At 44.7% G+C, this 15,691-nt stretch overlaps 1 pseudogene; it reads left to right on the top strand.

Moving 5' to 3' along the window:
- The first annotated feature begins 4,904 nt into the window (after positions 1 to 4,904).
- Positions 4,905 to 15,691, top strand: part of LOC112249637 — a 13,055-nt pseudogene continuing 2,268 nt past the window's right edge.

Below are 15,691 nucleotides of genomic sequence, written 5' to 3'. Positions count from 1 at the left end.
TAGTTAAATAGACAAGGCCCAGAGGTAGAAACATTAGTTAAATAGACAAGGCCCAGAGGTAGGAACATTAGTTAAATAGACAAGGCCCAGAGGTAGGAACATTAGTTAAATAGACAAGGCCCAGAGGTAGGAACATTAGTTAAATAGACAAGGCCCAGAGGTAGAAACATTAGTTAAATAGACAAGGCCCAGAGGTAGGAACATTAGTTAAATAGACAAGGCCCAGAGGTAGGAACATTAGTTAAATAGACAAGGCCCAGAGGTAGGAACATTAGTTAAATAGACAAGGCCCAGAGGTAGAAACATTAGTTAAATAGACAAGGCCCAGAGGTAGAAACATTAGTTAAATAGACAAGGCCCAGAGGTAGGAACATTAGTTAAATAGACAAGGCCCAGAGGTAGGAACATTAGTTAAATAGACAAGGCCCAGAGGTAGGAACATTAGTTAAATAGACAAGGCCCAGAGGTAGGAACATTAGTTAAATAGACAAGGCCCAGAGGTAGAAACATTAGTTAAATAGACAAGGCCCAGAGGTAGGAACATTAGTTAAATAGACAAGGCCCAGAGGTAGGAACATTAGTTAAATAGACAAGGCCCAGAGGTAGGAACATTAGTTAAATAGACAAGGCCCAGAGGTAGGAACATTAGTTAAATAGACAAGGCCCAGAGGTAGGAACATTAGTTAAATAGACAAGGCCCAGAGGTAGAAACATTAGTTAAATAGACAAGGCCCAGAGGTAGAAACATTAGTTAAATAGACAAGGCCCAGAGGTAGAAACATTAGTTAAATAGACAAGGCCCAGAGGTAGGAACATTAGTTAAATAGACAAGGCCCAGAGGTAGAAACATTAGTTAAATAGACAAGGCCCAGAGGTAGAAACATTAGTTAAATAGACAAGGCCCAGAGGTAGGAACATTAGTTAAATAGACAAGGCCCAGAGGTAGAAACATTAGTAAAATAGACAAGGCCCAGAGGTAGAAACATTAGTTAAATAGACAAGGCCCAGAGGTAGGAACATTAGTTAAATAGACAAGGCCCAGAGGTAGAAACATTAGTTAAATAGACAAGGCCCAGAGGTAGAAACATTAGTTAAATAGACAAGGCCCAGAGGTAGGAACATTAGTTAAATAGACAAGGCCCAGAGGTAGGAACATTAGTTAAATAGACAAGGCCCAGAGGTAGAAACATTAGTTAAATAGACAAGGCCCAGAGGTAGGAACATTAGTTAAATAGACAAGGCCCAGAGGTAGAAACATTAGTTAAATAGACAAGGCCCAGAGGTAGAAACATTAGTTAAATAGACAAGGCCCAGAGGTAGGAACATTAGTTAAATAGACAAGGCCCAGAGGTAGGAACATTAGTTAAATAGACAAGGCCCAGAGGTAGAAACATTAGTTAAATAGACAAGGCCCAGAGGTAGAAACATTAGTTAAATAGACAAGGCCCAGAGGTAGAAACATTAGTTAAATAGACAAGGCCCAGAGGTAGAAACATTAGTTAAATAGACAAGGCCCAGAGGTAGAAACATTAGTTAAATAGACAAGGCCCAGAGGTAGGAACATTAGTTAAATAGACAAGGCCCAGAGGTAGGAACATTAGTTAAATAGACAAGGCCCAGAGGTAGGAACATTAGTTAAATAGACAAGGCCCAAAAGGCCCAGAGGTAGAAACATTAGTTAAATAGACAAGGCCCAGAGGTAGGAACATTAGTTAAATAGACAAGGCCCAGAGGTAGGAACATTAGTTAAATAGACAAGGCCCAGAGGTAGGAACATTAGTTAAATAGACAAGGCCCAGAGGTAGGAACATTAGTTAAATAGACAAGGCCCAGAGGTAGAAACATTAGTTAAATAGACAAGGCCCAGAGGTAGGAACATTAGTTAAATAGACAAGGCCCAGAGGTAGGAACATTAGTTAAATAGACAAGGCCCAGAGGTAGGAACATTAGTTAAATAGACAAGGCCCAGAGGTAGAAACATTAGTTAAAAAGGCCCAGAGGTAGGAACATTAGTTAAATAGACAAGGCCCGGAGGTAGAAACATTAGTTAAAAAGGCCCAGAGGTAGGAACATTAGTTAAAAAGGCCCAGAGGTAGAAACATTAGTTAAAAAGGCCCAGAGGTAGGAACATTAGTTAAATAGACAAGGCCCAGAGGTAGGAACATTAGTTAAATAGACAAGGCCCAGAGGTAGGAACATTAGTTAAATAGACAAGGCCCAGAGGTAGGAACATTAGTTAAATAGACAAGGCCCAGAGGTAGAAACATTAGTTAAAAAGGCCCAGAGGTAGAAACATTAGTTAAAAAGGCCCAGAGGTAGAAACATTAGTTAAATAGACAAGGCCCAGAGGTAGAAACATTAGTTAAATAGACAAGGCCCAGAGGTAGAAACATTAGTTAAAAAGGCCCAGAGGTAGAAACATTAGTTAAATAGACAAGGCCCAGAGGTAGAAACATTAGTTAAAAAGGCCCAGAGGTAGAAACATTAGTTAAAAAGGCCCAGAGGTAGAAACATTAGTTAAAAAGGCCCAGAGGTAGAAACATTAGTTAAAAAGGCCCAGAGGTAGGAACATTAGTTAAAAAGGCCCAGAGGTAGGAACATTAGTTAAAAAGGCCCAGAGGTAGAAACATTAGTTAAAAGGCCCAGAGGTAGGAACATTAGTTAAATAGACAAGGCCCGGAGGTAGAAACATTAGTTAAATAGACAAGGCCCAGAGGTAGGAACATTAGTTAAATAGACAAGGCCCAGAGGTAGGAACATTAGTTAAATAGACAAGGCCCAGAGGTAGGAACATTAGTTAAATAGACAAGGCCCAGAGGTAGGAACATTAGTTAAATAGACAAGGCCCAGAGGTAGGAACATTAGTTAAATAGACAAGGCCCAGAGGTAGGAACATTAGTTAAATAGACAAGGCCCAGAGGTAGAAACATTAGTTAAATAGACAAGGCCCAGAGGTAGGAACATTAGTTAAATAGACAAGGCCCAGAGGTAGGAACATTAGTTAAATAGACAAGGCCCAGAGGTAGGAACATTAGTTAAATAGACAAGGCCCAGAGGTAGAAACATTAGTTAAATAGACAAGGCCCAGAGGTAGGAACATTAGTTAAATAGACAAGGCCCAGAGGTAGGAACATTAGTTAAATAGACAAGGCCCAGAGGTAGGAACATTAGTTAAATAGACAAGGCCCAGAGGTAGAAACATTAGTTAAATAGACAAGGCCCAGAGGTAGAAACATTAGTTAAATAGACAAGGCCCAGAGGTAGGAACATTAGTTAAATAGACAAGGCCCAGAGGTAGGAACATTAGTTAAATAGACAAGGCCCAGAGGTAGGAACATTAGTTAAATAGACAAGGCCCAGAGGTAGGAACATTAGTTAAATAGACAAGGCCCAGAGGTAGAAACATTAGTTAAATAGACAAGGCCCAGAGGTAGGAACATTAGTTAAATAGACAAGGCCCAGAGGTAGGAACATTAGTTAAATAGACAAGGCCCAGAGGTAGGAACATTAGTTAAATAGACAAGGCCCAGAGGTAGGAACATTAGTTAAATAGACAAGGCCCAGAGGTAGGAACATTAGTTAAATAGACAAGGCCCAGAGGTAGAAACATTAGTTAAATAGACAAGGCCCAGAGGTAGAAACATTAGTTAAATAGACAAGGCCCAGAGGTAGAAACATTAGTTAAATAGACAAGGCCCAGAGGTAGGAACATTAGTTAAATAGACAAGGCCCAGAGGTAGAAACATTAGTTAAATAGACAAGGCCCAGAGGTAGAAACATTAGTTAAATAGACAAGGCCCAGAGGTAGGAACATTAGTTAAATAGACAAGGCCCAGAGGTAGAAACATTAGTAAAATAGACAAGGCCCAGAGGTAGAAACATTAGTTAAATAGACAAGGCCCAGAGGTAGAAACATTAGTTAAATAGACAAGGCCCAGAGGTAGAAACATTAGTTAAATAGACAAGGCCCAGAGGTAGAAACATTAGTTAAATAGACAAGGCCCAGAGGTAGGAACATTAGTTAAATAGACAAGGCCCAGAGGTAGGAACATTAGTTAAATAGACAAGGCCCAGAGGTAGAAACATTAGTTAAATAGACAAGGCCCAGAGGTAGGAACATTAGTTAAATAGACAAGGCCCAGAGGTAGAAACATTAGTTAAATAGACAAGGCCCAGAGGTAGAAACATTAGTTAAATAGACAAGGCCCAGAGGTAGGAACATTAGTTAAATAGACAAGGCCCAGAGGTAGGAACATTAGTTAAATAGACAAGGCCCAGAGGTAGAAACATTAGTTAAATAGACAAGGCCCAGAGGTAGAAACATTAGTTAAATAGACAAGGCCCAGAGGTAGAAACATTAGTTAAATAGACAAGGCCCAGAGGTAGAAACATTAGTTAAATAGACAAGGCCCAGAGGTAGAAACATTAGTTAAATAGACAAGGCCCAGAGGTAGGAACATTAGTTAAAAAGGCCCAGAGGTAGGAACATTAGTTAAATAGACAAGGCCCAGAGGTAGGAACATTAGTTAAATAGACAAGGCCCAGAGGTAGGAACATTAGTTAAATAGACAAGGCCCAGAGGTAGGAACATTAGTTAAAGTGGAAGTGGAAAGTTTTTTTGTGTGTGTGTGTTGACTGTATGGAGCAATGTGTGGGGATCGTACTCATTATTATTCCCAACAGAAGGCAAGTGTAAAAAACATGACATGGATAAATACATCCCCTTAAGTTTGGACAAGTTAATCATTACATTACTGAAACACACACACACACACACACACACACACACACACACACACACACACACACACACACACACACACACACACACACACACACACACACACACTCTCTCTCTTTCTCTCTCTCTACCTCTCTCTCTCTACTGAGGCATTGTCTATAAAAGCAGCCAAACCCTAAGGAGGAGAGGAAGGAGAGACCGAAGACTAGTCTGTCAGCGCAGAACACACACACCCACACACACACACTCACTGTCTGTCTGTCGGGAACAAACACGTACCAACCCAACCGCTCACACACACTCCTAGGACATGAACACTCTCATCCTCTCCGCTCTGCTGTGTTTGGGTAAGTAGACTGGGCTTGTAATTACAATATTATGATTGGCTGTTGTGTTGTGTTTAGTTTGGGCAGGAATGTATAGAAGGGTGAGCTGGGTTGGAGAGAAGAGTTGTGTTTAGATGCAAGTAGACTGATGGACTGAGGAGACAGAAGCCTTGTGTTTAGAGGCAAGTAGACTGATGGACTGAGGAGACAGAAGCCTTGTGTTTAGAGGCAAGTAGAGGACAGACGCCTTGTGTTCAGAGGCAAGTAGAGGACAGACACCTTGTGTTTAGAGGCAAGTAGAGGACAGACACCTTGTGTTTAGAGGCAAGTAGAGGACAGACGCCTTGTGTTCAGAGGCAAGTAGAGGACAGACACCTTGTGTTTAGAGGCAAGTAGAGGACAGACACCTTGTGTTTAGAGGCAAGTAGAGGACAGACGCCTTGTGTTCAGAGGCAAGTAGAGGACAGACACCTTGTGTTTAGAGGCAAGTAGAGGACAGACGCCTTGTGTTTAGAGGCAAGTAGAGGACAGACGCCTTGTGTTCAGAGGCAAGTAGACTGATGGACTGAGGAGACAGAAGCCTTGTGTTTAGAGGCAAGTAGAGGACAGACACCTTGTGTTTAGAGGCAAGTAGAGGACAGACGCCTTGTGTTTAGAGGCAAGTAGAGGACAGACACCTTGTGTTTAGAGGCAAGTAGAGGACAGACGCCTTGTGTTTAGAGGGAAGTTGAGTGATGGAGGGACTGAGGAGAGAGAGAGAGAGAGACAGAGAGAGAGAGAGAGAGAAAGAAAAGAGAGAGAGACAGAGAGAGAGAGAGAGAGAGAGAGAGAGAGAGAGAGAGAGAGAGAGAGAGAGAGAGAGAGAGACAGAGAGAGAGAGACAGAGAGACAGAGACAGAGAGAGAGAGAGAGAGAGAGAGAGAGAGACAGAGAGAGAGAGAGAGACAGAGAGAGAGAGAGAGAGACAGAGAGAGAGAGAGAGAGACAGAGAGAGACAGAGAGAGAGAGAGAGAGAGACAGAGAGAGAGAGAGAGAGAGACAGAGAGAGACAGAGAGAGAGAGAGAGAGAGAGAGAGAGAGAGAGAGAGATGCAGATTGAAAAGTTGAGAAGAGAGAAATGTTTCAGAACATGTTAAGCCTTGTCAGAAGCCTGGACGGAATGCTCATCCTATTTAGGTCAAAGTTAAAGAATGTTCAGCTCTTGTTTTCTGCTCTTTGGGTCTGTTTGTCTGATGGATGTATTGAGTGCTCGAGTCTACTGTGTGTGCTATTGGGTTGTAGTCTGCATGGTCTGTGTGACTGGCTTGGTCTGCGTGCAGCCTTGGTTGCTATGTATGATTGGGGAAGTTCTTGTTGTAGTTTTCAGTAATCTTGTCTGTGGCTGATTGGTATGGTGTAGTTGTAGTTTTCAGTATTCTGGTCTGGTTGTAGTTTTCAGTACTCTGGTCTGTTTTTGATTGGTATGGTCTAGTTGTAGTTTTCAGTATTCTGGTCTAGTTGTAGTTTTATGTTCTCTGGTCTGTTTTTGATTGGTGTGGTCTAGTTGTAGTTTTATGTTCTCTGGTCTGTTTTTGATTGGTATGGTCTGGTTGTAGTTTTATGTTCTCTGGTCTGTTTTTGATTGGTATGGTCTGGTTGTAGTTTTCAGTGCTCTGCGTTTGACTGGTGTGTTCTGGTTGTAGTTTACAGTGCTCTGCGTTTGACTGGTGTGGTCTGGTTGTAGTTTACAGTGCTCTGCGTTTGACTGGTGTGTTCTGGTTGTAGTTTACAGTGCTCTGCGTTTGACTGGTGTGGTCTGGTTGTAGTTTACAGTGCTCTGCGTTTGACTGGTGTGTTCTGGTTGTAGTTTACAGTGCTCTGCGTTTGACTGGTTGGGTCTGGTTGTAGTTTACAGTGCTCTGCGTTTGACTGGTGTGGTCTGGTTGTAGTTCACAGTGCTCTGCGTTTGACTGGTGTGGTCTGGTTGTAGTTTACAGTGCTCTGCGTTTGACTGGTGTGGTCTGGTTGTAGTTTACAGTGCTCTGCGTTTGACTGGTTGGGTCTGGTTGTAGTTTACAGTGCTCTGCGTTTGACTGGTTGGGTCTGGTTGTAGTTTACAGTGCTCTGCGTTTGACTGGTGTGGTCTGGTTGTAGTTTACAGTGCTCTGCGTTTGACTGGTGTGGTCTGGTTGTAGTTTACAGTGCTCTGCGTTTGACTGGTTGGGTCTGGTTGTAGTTTACAGTGCTCTGCGTTTGACTGGTTGGGTCTGGTTGTAGTTTACAGTGCTCTGCGTTTGACTGGTTGGGTCTGGTTGTAGTTTACAGTGCTCTGCGTTTGACTGGTGTGGTCTGGTTGTAGTTTACAGTGCTCTGCGTTTGACTGGTGTGGTCTGGTTGTAGTTTACAGTGCTCTGCGTTTGACTGGTGTGGTCTGGTTGTAGTTTACAGTGCTCTGCGTTTGACTGCTGTGGTCTGGTTGTAGTTTACAGTGCTCTGCGTTTGACTGGTGTGGTCTGGTTGTAGTTTACAGTGCTCTGCGTTTGACTGGTGTGGTCTGGTTGTAGTTTACAGTGCTCTGCGTTTGACTGGTGTGGTCTGGTTGTAGTTTACAGTGCTCTGCGTTTGACTGGTGTGGTCTGGTTGTAGTTTACAGTGCTCTGCGTTTGACTGGTGTGGTCTGGTTGTAGTTTACAGTGCTCTGCGTTTGACTGGTTGGGTCTGGTTGTAGTTTACAGTGCTCTGCGTTTGACTGGTGTGGTCTGGTTGTAGTTTACAGTGCTCTGCGTTTGACTGGTGTGGTCTGGTTGTAGTTTACAGTGCTCTGCGTTTGACTGGTGTGGTCTGGTTGTAGTTTACAGTGCTCTGCGTTTGACTGGTGTGGTCTGGTTGTAGTTTACAGTGCTCTGCGTTTGACTGGTTGGTTCTGGTTGTAGTTTACAGTGCTCTGCGTTTGACTGGTGTGTTGGGGTTGTAATCTCAATTCTCTGTTCGACTGGTGTGGTATAGTTGTAGTTTTCAGTCTGCTATGTTTGACTGGTGTGTTCTGGTTGTAGTTTTCAGTGCTCTAGGTGTCCTGGGATCCGCAGTGACGTTCTCAGCGGGGGTGAGCCATGTGACGGGGGCATTGGCCTCAGGGGAAGGGGAGGAGCTACAGAGCTCTCTGGGCGATGAAGAGGAACTGGATCTTGAAGAAGATCTGTCGGGAGGAACACCTACAGACGGCTCACCCCAACGTAGGACTGTGTGATTACCCCTCTCCCTTACCCCTAGCTCCTACCCCAGTAGTCCCTACTACCTCCTAGCAGACAGCCACTAGCTCCTACCCCAGTAGTCCCTACTACCCTCTAGCAGACAGCCCCTAGCTCCTACCCCAGTAGTCCCTACTACCCTCTAGCAGACAGCCCCTATCTCCTACCCCAATAGTCCCTAGTATCCCCTAGCAGAGAGCCCCCACCTCCCCCTCTCTCCCACCTGTCTCCCATCTGTCTTCCCCCCTCTCTCATTAGTCTCCAATCGGTCTCAACCTCTCCATCTCTCTCCATTAGTCTCCCATCTGTCTTCCCCTCTCTCCCATCTCTCTCCCACTTGTCTCCCATCTGTCTTCCCCTCTCTCCCATCTCTCTCCCACCTGTCTCCAGTCTGTCTCCATCTGTCTCCCATCTGTCTCCCATCTGTCTCCATCTCTCATCTGTCTCCTATAATTCTCCATCTGTCTCAACCTCTCCATCTGTCTCCCATCTGTCTCCCATCTGTCTCCTATCTTTCTCCATGTCTCTCCATCTGTCTCCTATCTGTCTCCTATCTGTCTCCATGTCTCTCCATCTGTCTCACATCGGTCTCCCATCTGTCTCCCATCTGTCTCCATGTCTCTCCATCTCTCACTATCTGTCTCCATGTCTCTCCATCTCTCACTATCTGTCTCCTATCTGTCTCCATGTCTCTCCATCTCTCTCTATCTGTCTCCATGTCTCTCCAACTGTCTCATATCTGTCTCCATGTCTCTCCATCTGTCTCCTATCTGTCTCCATGTCTCTCCATCTGTCTCCTATCTGTCTCCATGTCTCGCCATCTGTCTCCCATCTGTCTCCCATCTGTCTCCTATCTGTCTGCATGTCTCTCCATCTGTCTCCCATCTGTCTCCCATCTTTCTACTATCTGTCTCCTATCTGTCTCCATGTCTCTCCATCTGTCTCCATGTCTCTCCATCTGTCTCCCATCTGTCTCCTTTCTGTCTCCATGTCTCTCCATCTGTCTCCTATCTGTCTCCATGTCACTCCATCTGTCTCCATGTCTCTCCATCTGTCTCCTATCTGTCTCCATGTCTCTCCATCTGTCTCCTATCTGTCTCCATTTCTCTCCATCTGTCTCCATGTCTCTCTATCTGTTTTCCCCCTCTCTCTCCCATCTGTTTCCCCATCTGTCTCCCCCTTTTCTCCCATCTATCTCTGTCTCTAATAATCAGAAAATGATAATAACCATCTGTTGTTTCCCCGCAGTGCTACGTCACAGTAAGGACCAAAAAGAAAAGGGGAGAGGTCAGCAAGTAAAAAGGAATAAAGGAAAGAAGAAGAAGAAGAAGACGAGAACCTCCACAGCCTTCAACCCTGAACACACGTCAACAGGACACACGTCAGCAGGACACACGTCAGCAGGACACACGTCAGCAGGACAGCAGGACACACGTCAGCAGGACACACGTCAGCAGGACACACGTCAGCAGGACACACGTCAGCAGGACACACGTCAGCAGGACACACGTCAGCAGGACACACGTCAGCAGGACACACGTCAGCAGGACACACGTCAACAGGACACACGTCAACAGGACACACGTCAACAGGACACACGTCAGCAGGACACACGTCAACAGGACACACGTCAACAGGACACACGTCAACAGGACACACGTCAGCAGGACACACGTCAGCAGGACACACGTCAGCAGGACACACGTCAGCAGGACACACGTCAGCAGGACACACGTCAGCAGGACACACGTCAGCAGGACACACGTCAGCAGGACACACGTCAGCAGGACACACGTCAACAGGACACACGTCAGCAGGACACACGTCAGCAGGACACACGTCAGCAGGACACACGTCAGCAGGACACACGTCAGCAGGACACACGTCAGCAGGACACACGTCAACAGGACACACGTCAACAGGACACACGTCAACAGGACACACGTCAGCAGGACACACGTCAGCAGGACACACGTCAGCAGGACACACGTCAGCAGGACACACATCAACAGGACACACGTCAACAGGACACACGTCAGCAGGACACACGTCAACAGGACACACGTCAGAGTTCCCGGCCACACACACACACCAGACGTCAGGGCGTGTCACAGAGGTCACAGAGGACCCTGTAGCTTTTCCCACAAGGGCTACTGTATCCACGGGCTCTGCAAGTACATGGCAGACCTGAGAGAGCCAGTGTGTATGTGAGTACAACACAGTGTGTGTGTGTGTGTGTATGTGTGTATGTGTGTGTGTGTGTGTGTGTGTGTGTGTGTGTGTGTGTGTGTGTGTGTGTGTGTGTGTGTGTGTGTGTGTGTGTGTGTGTGTGTGTGTGTGTGTGTGTGTGTGTGTGTGTGTAATGAAGGATAGATTGACTGACTGACTGACTGATTGACTGTTTGGTTGACTGACTGGCTGATTGACTGTTTGGTTGACTGACTGACTGATTGACTGTTTGGTTGACTGACTGATTGACTGTTTGGTTGACTGACTGACTGATTGACTGTTTGGTTAACTGGCTATCTGACTGACTGGCTGATTGACTGTTTGGTTGACTGACTGGCTGATTGACTGTTTGTTTAACTGACTATCTGGCTGACTGTTTGTTTAACTGACTGTCTGACTGACTGGCGTACTTTTTCATTGATTGACTGATTTAATGAATCCATTGACCCCCCCCCCTCCCCCACGCGCAGGTGTAATAAAGGATACGATGGTGAGCGCTGTGGGATCCTGCTCCTACCTACGACGAACAAGGAGGACAGCGGCAGAGCAGAGGTGGTTCAGACGGTCCTGGTCGTTATAGCTGTGGTCCTCTCGTGCGTCAGCTGCCTCGCCATACTGCTCATGGCATGCACACAGTGAGTAGCAAGTTTCAACGCTTAATGCCAGTGAAATACCTTTCTTGGCAAAGATCTATCCCCAACAATCAATGACAATGTAACACACACACAAATAACAATATCCCATAATGTCAAAGTGGAATTACATTTTTAGAAATGTTTACAACTTAATCACGAAAGAAAAGTTGAAATGTCTTGACTCATTAGGTATTCAACCCCTTTGTTATGGAACGGCTAAATAAGTTCAGGAGTAAACATGTGCTTAACAAGTCACATAATAAGTTGCATGGATTCACTCTGTGTGCAATAATAGTGATTAACATGATTTTCGAATGACCACCTCCTGTCTGTACCCCACACATACAATTATCTGTAAGGTCCCTCATCTCTGTACCCCACACATACAATCATCTGTAAGGTCCCTCATCTCTGTACCCCACACATACAATCATCTGTAAGGTCCCTCATCTCTGTACCCCACACATACAATCATCTGTAAGGTCCCTCATCTCTGTACCCCACACATACAATCATCAGTAAGGTCCCTCATCTCTGTACCCCACACATACAATAATCTGTAAGGTCCCTCATCTCTGTACCCCACACATACAATTATCTGTAAGGTCCCTCATCTCTGTACCCCACACATACAATTATCTGTAAGGTCCCTCATCTCTGTACCCCACACATACAATCATCAGTAAGGTCCCTCATCTCTGTACCCCACACATACAATCATCTGTAAGGTCCCTCATCTCTGTACCCCACACATACAATCATCTGTAAGGTCCCTCATCTCTGTACCCCACACATACAATCATCAGTAAGGTCCCTCATCTCTGTACCCCACACATACAATCATCTGTAAGGTCCCTCATCTCTGTACCCCACACATACAATCATCTGTAAGGTCCCTCATCTCTGTACCCCACACATACAATCATCTGTAAGGTCCCTCATCTCTGTACCCCACACATACAATCATCTGTAAGGTCCCTCATCTCTGTACCCCACACATACAATCATCTGTAAGGTCCCTCATCTCTGTACCCCACACATACAATCATCTGTAAGGTCCCTCATCTCTGTACCCCACACATACAATCATCTGTAAGGTCCCCAATCTCTGTACCCCACACATACAATCATCTGTAAGGTCCCTCATCTCTGTACCCCACACATACAATCATCTGTAAGGTCCCTCATCTCTGTACCCCACACATACAATCATCTGTAAGGTCCCTCATCTCTGTACCCCACACATACAATCATCTGTAAGGTCCCTCATCTCTGTACCCCACACATACAATCATCTGTAAGGTCCCTCATCTCTGTACCCCACACATACAATCATCTGTAAGGTCCCTCATCTCTGTACCCCACACATACAATCATCTGTAAGGTCCCTCATCTCTGTACCCCACACATACAATCATCTGTAAGGTCCCTCATCTCTGTACCCCACACATACAATCATCTGTAAGGTCCCTCATCTCTGTACCCCACACATACAATCATCTGTAAGGTCCCTCATCTCTGTACCCCACACATACAATCATCTGTAAGGTCCCCAATCTCTGTACCCCACACATACAATCATCTGTAAGGTCCCTCATCTCTGTACCCCACACATACAATCATCTGTAAGGTCCCTCATCTCTGTACCCCACACATACAATCATCTGTAAGGTCCCTCATCTCTGTACCCCACACATACAATCATCTGTAAGGTCCCTCATCTCTGTACCCCACACATACAATCATCTGTAAGGTCCCTCATCTCTGTACCCCACACATGCAATCATCTGTAAGGTCCCTCATCTCTGTACCCCACACATACAATCATCTGTAAGGTCCCTCATCTCTGTACCCCACACATACAATCATCTGTAAGGTCCCTCATCTCTGTACCCCACACATACAATCATCTGTAAGGTCCCTCAGTCGAGCAGCAAAGAAGAGCACCTGAAGCAGACATTGAATATCCCTTTGAGCATAGTGAAGTTATTAATTACACTTTGGATGGCGTATCAATACACCCAGTCACTACAAAGATACAGACATCCTTCCTAACTCAGTTGCCAGAGAGGAAGGAAACTGCTCAGGGATTTTCACCATGAGGCCAATGGTGACTTTAAGTTACGGAGTTTAATGGCTGTGATAGAAGAAACCTGAGGATGGATCAACAACATTGAAGTTACTCTACAATACGAACCTAAATGACAGAGTGAAAAGAAGAAATCCTGTATAGAATAAAAAATATTCCAAAACATGCATCCTGTTTACAACAAGGTACTAAAGTAGAACTGCAGAAAATGTAGCAAAGAAATCAACTTTATGTCCTGAATACAAAGAGTTATGTTTGGAGCAAATCCAACACAACACAGTACCACTCTTCATATGTTCAAGTATGGTGGTGGCTGCATCATGTTATGGGTATGCTTGTCATCCACAAGAACTAAGGAGTTTTTAAGGGTAAAAAGAAACAGAATAGAGCTGGGCGTAGGCAAAATCCTAGAGGAAAACCTTGTTCAGTCTGCTTTCCAACAGACACTGGGAGACAAATCCACTTTTCAGCAGGACAACAACCTAAAACACAAGGCCAAATATACACTGGAGTTACTTACCAAGACGACATTGATTGTTCCTGAGAGGCCGAGTTAAAGTTTTGACTTAACTCAGCTTTAAAATCTATGGTAAAGACCTGAAAATGGTTGTCTAGCAATGATCAACAACCAATTTGACAGATCTTGAATTTTTTTAAAGAATAATGTGCAAATTTTGTACATTTCAGGTGTGTAAAGCTCTTAGAGACTTACCCAGAAAGGCTCACAGCTCTTAGAGACTTACCCAGAAAGACTCACAGCTCTTAGAGACTTACCCAGAAAGACTCACAGCTCTTAGAGACTTACCCAGAAAGACTCACAGCTCTTAGAGACTTACCCAGAAAGACTCACAGCTCTTAGAGACTTACCCAGAAAGACTCACAGCTCTTAGAGATTTACCCAGAAAGACTCACAGCTCTTAGAGACTTACCCAGAAAGACTCACAGCTCTTAGTGACTGACCCAGAAAGACTCACAGCTCTTAGAGACTTACCCAGAAAGACTCACAGCTCTCAGAGACTTACCCAGAAAGACTCACAGCTCTTAGAGACTTACCCAGAAAGACTCACAGCTCTCAGAGACTTACCCAGAAAGACTCACAGCTCTTAGAGACTTACCCAGAAAGACTCACAGCTCTTAGAGACTTACCCAGAAAGACTCACAGCGCTCAGAGACTTACCCAGAAAGACTCACAGCTCTTAGAGACTTACCCAGAAAGACTCACAGCTCTCAGAGACTTACCCAGAAAGACTCTCAGCTCTTAGAAACTTACCCAGAAAGACTCACAGCTCTTAGACCCAGAAAGACTCACAGCTCTCAGAGACTTACCCAGAAAGACTCACAGCTCTTAGAGACTTACCCAGAAAGACTCACAGCTCTCAGAGACTTACCCAGAAAGACTCACAGCTCTTAGAGACTTACACAGAAAGACTCACAGCTCTCAGAGACTTACCCAGAAAGACTCACAGCTCTTAGAGACTTACCCAGAAAGACTCACAGCTCTCAGAGACTTACCCAGAAAGACTCACAGCTCTTAGAGACTTACCCAGAAAGACTCACAGCTCTCAGAGACTTACCCAGAAAGACTCACCGTATTTAATTTTAAATACATTTGCACAAATTTCTAAAAACACATTTTCCACTTTGGCATTATGGGTTATTGTGTGCAGTTGGGTGAGAATATATACATATATATATATATATATATATATATATATATATATATATATATATATATATATATATATATTATCCATTTTAAATTCAGGCTGTAACACAACAAAATGTAGAATATGTCAAGGGGTATGAATACTTTCTTGAAGGCACTTTAAATCATCCACCATGTTGCTACCTGAGAAGAATTAGTGTGACGATGCTGCTAACGACATGTGTAATAGCAGAGCTATACACAGTACATACGGTACCTCTATCTGAATGAATTTTCCATTAACTGGGTCATGCCAGAATACCGGACTTCCATCTGTCAGTCACAGAAATGTGTAGGATCTATAATAGGACTGATCTATAATAGGACTTATCTATAATAGGACTGATCTATAATAGGACTGATCTATAATAGGACTGATCTATAATAGGACTTACACACTGTAGATCCTAGTGGAATGTATGGGATCTATAATAGGACTGATCTATAACCCAAGCTCGTCATCAAGCTCGAGACCCTGGGTCTCGACCCCGCCCTGTGCAACTGGGTACTGGACTTCCTGACGGGCCGCCCCCAGGTGGTGAGGGTAGGCAACAACATCTCCTCCCCGCTGATCCTCAACACTGGGGCCCCACAAGGGTGCGTTCTGAGCCCTCTCCTGTACTCCCTGTTCACCCACGACTGCGTGGCCATTCACGCCTCCAACTCAATCATCAAGTTTGCGGACGACACAACAGTGGTAGGCTTGATTACCAACAACGACGAGACGGCCTACAGGGAG

The sequence above is a fragment of the Oncorhynchus tshawytscha genome, linkage group LG04, assembly GCF_018296145.1.
Source record: "Oncorhynchus tshawytscha isolate Ot180627B linkage group LG04, Otsh_v2.0, whole genome shotgun sequence".
Taxonomy (NCBI): domain Eukaryota; kingdom Metazoa; phylum Chordata; class Actinopteri; order Salmoniformes; family Salmonidae; genus Oncorhynchus; species Oncorhynchus tshawytscha.
This window is presented reverse-complemented; position numbering and strand designations above follow the sequence as displayed.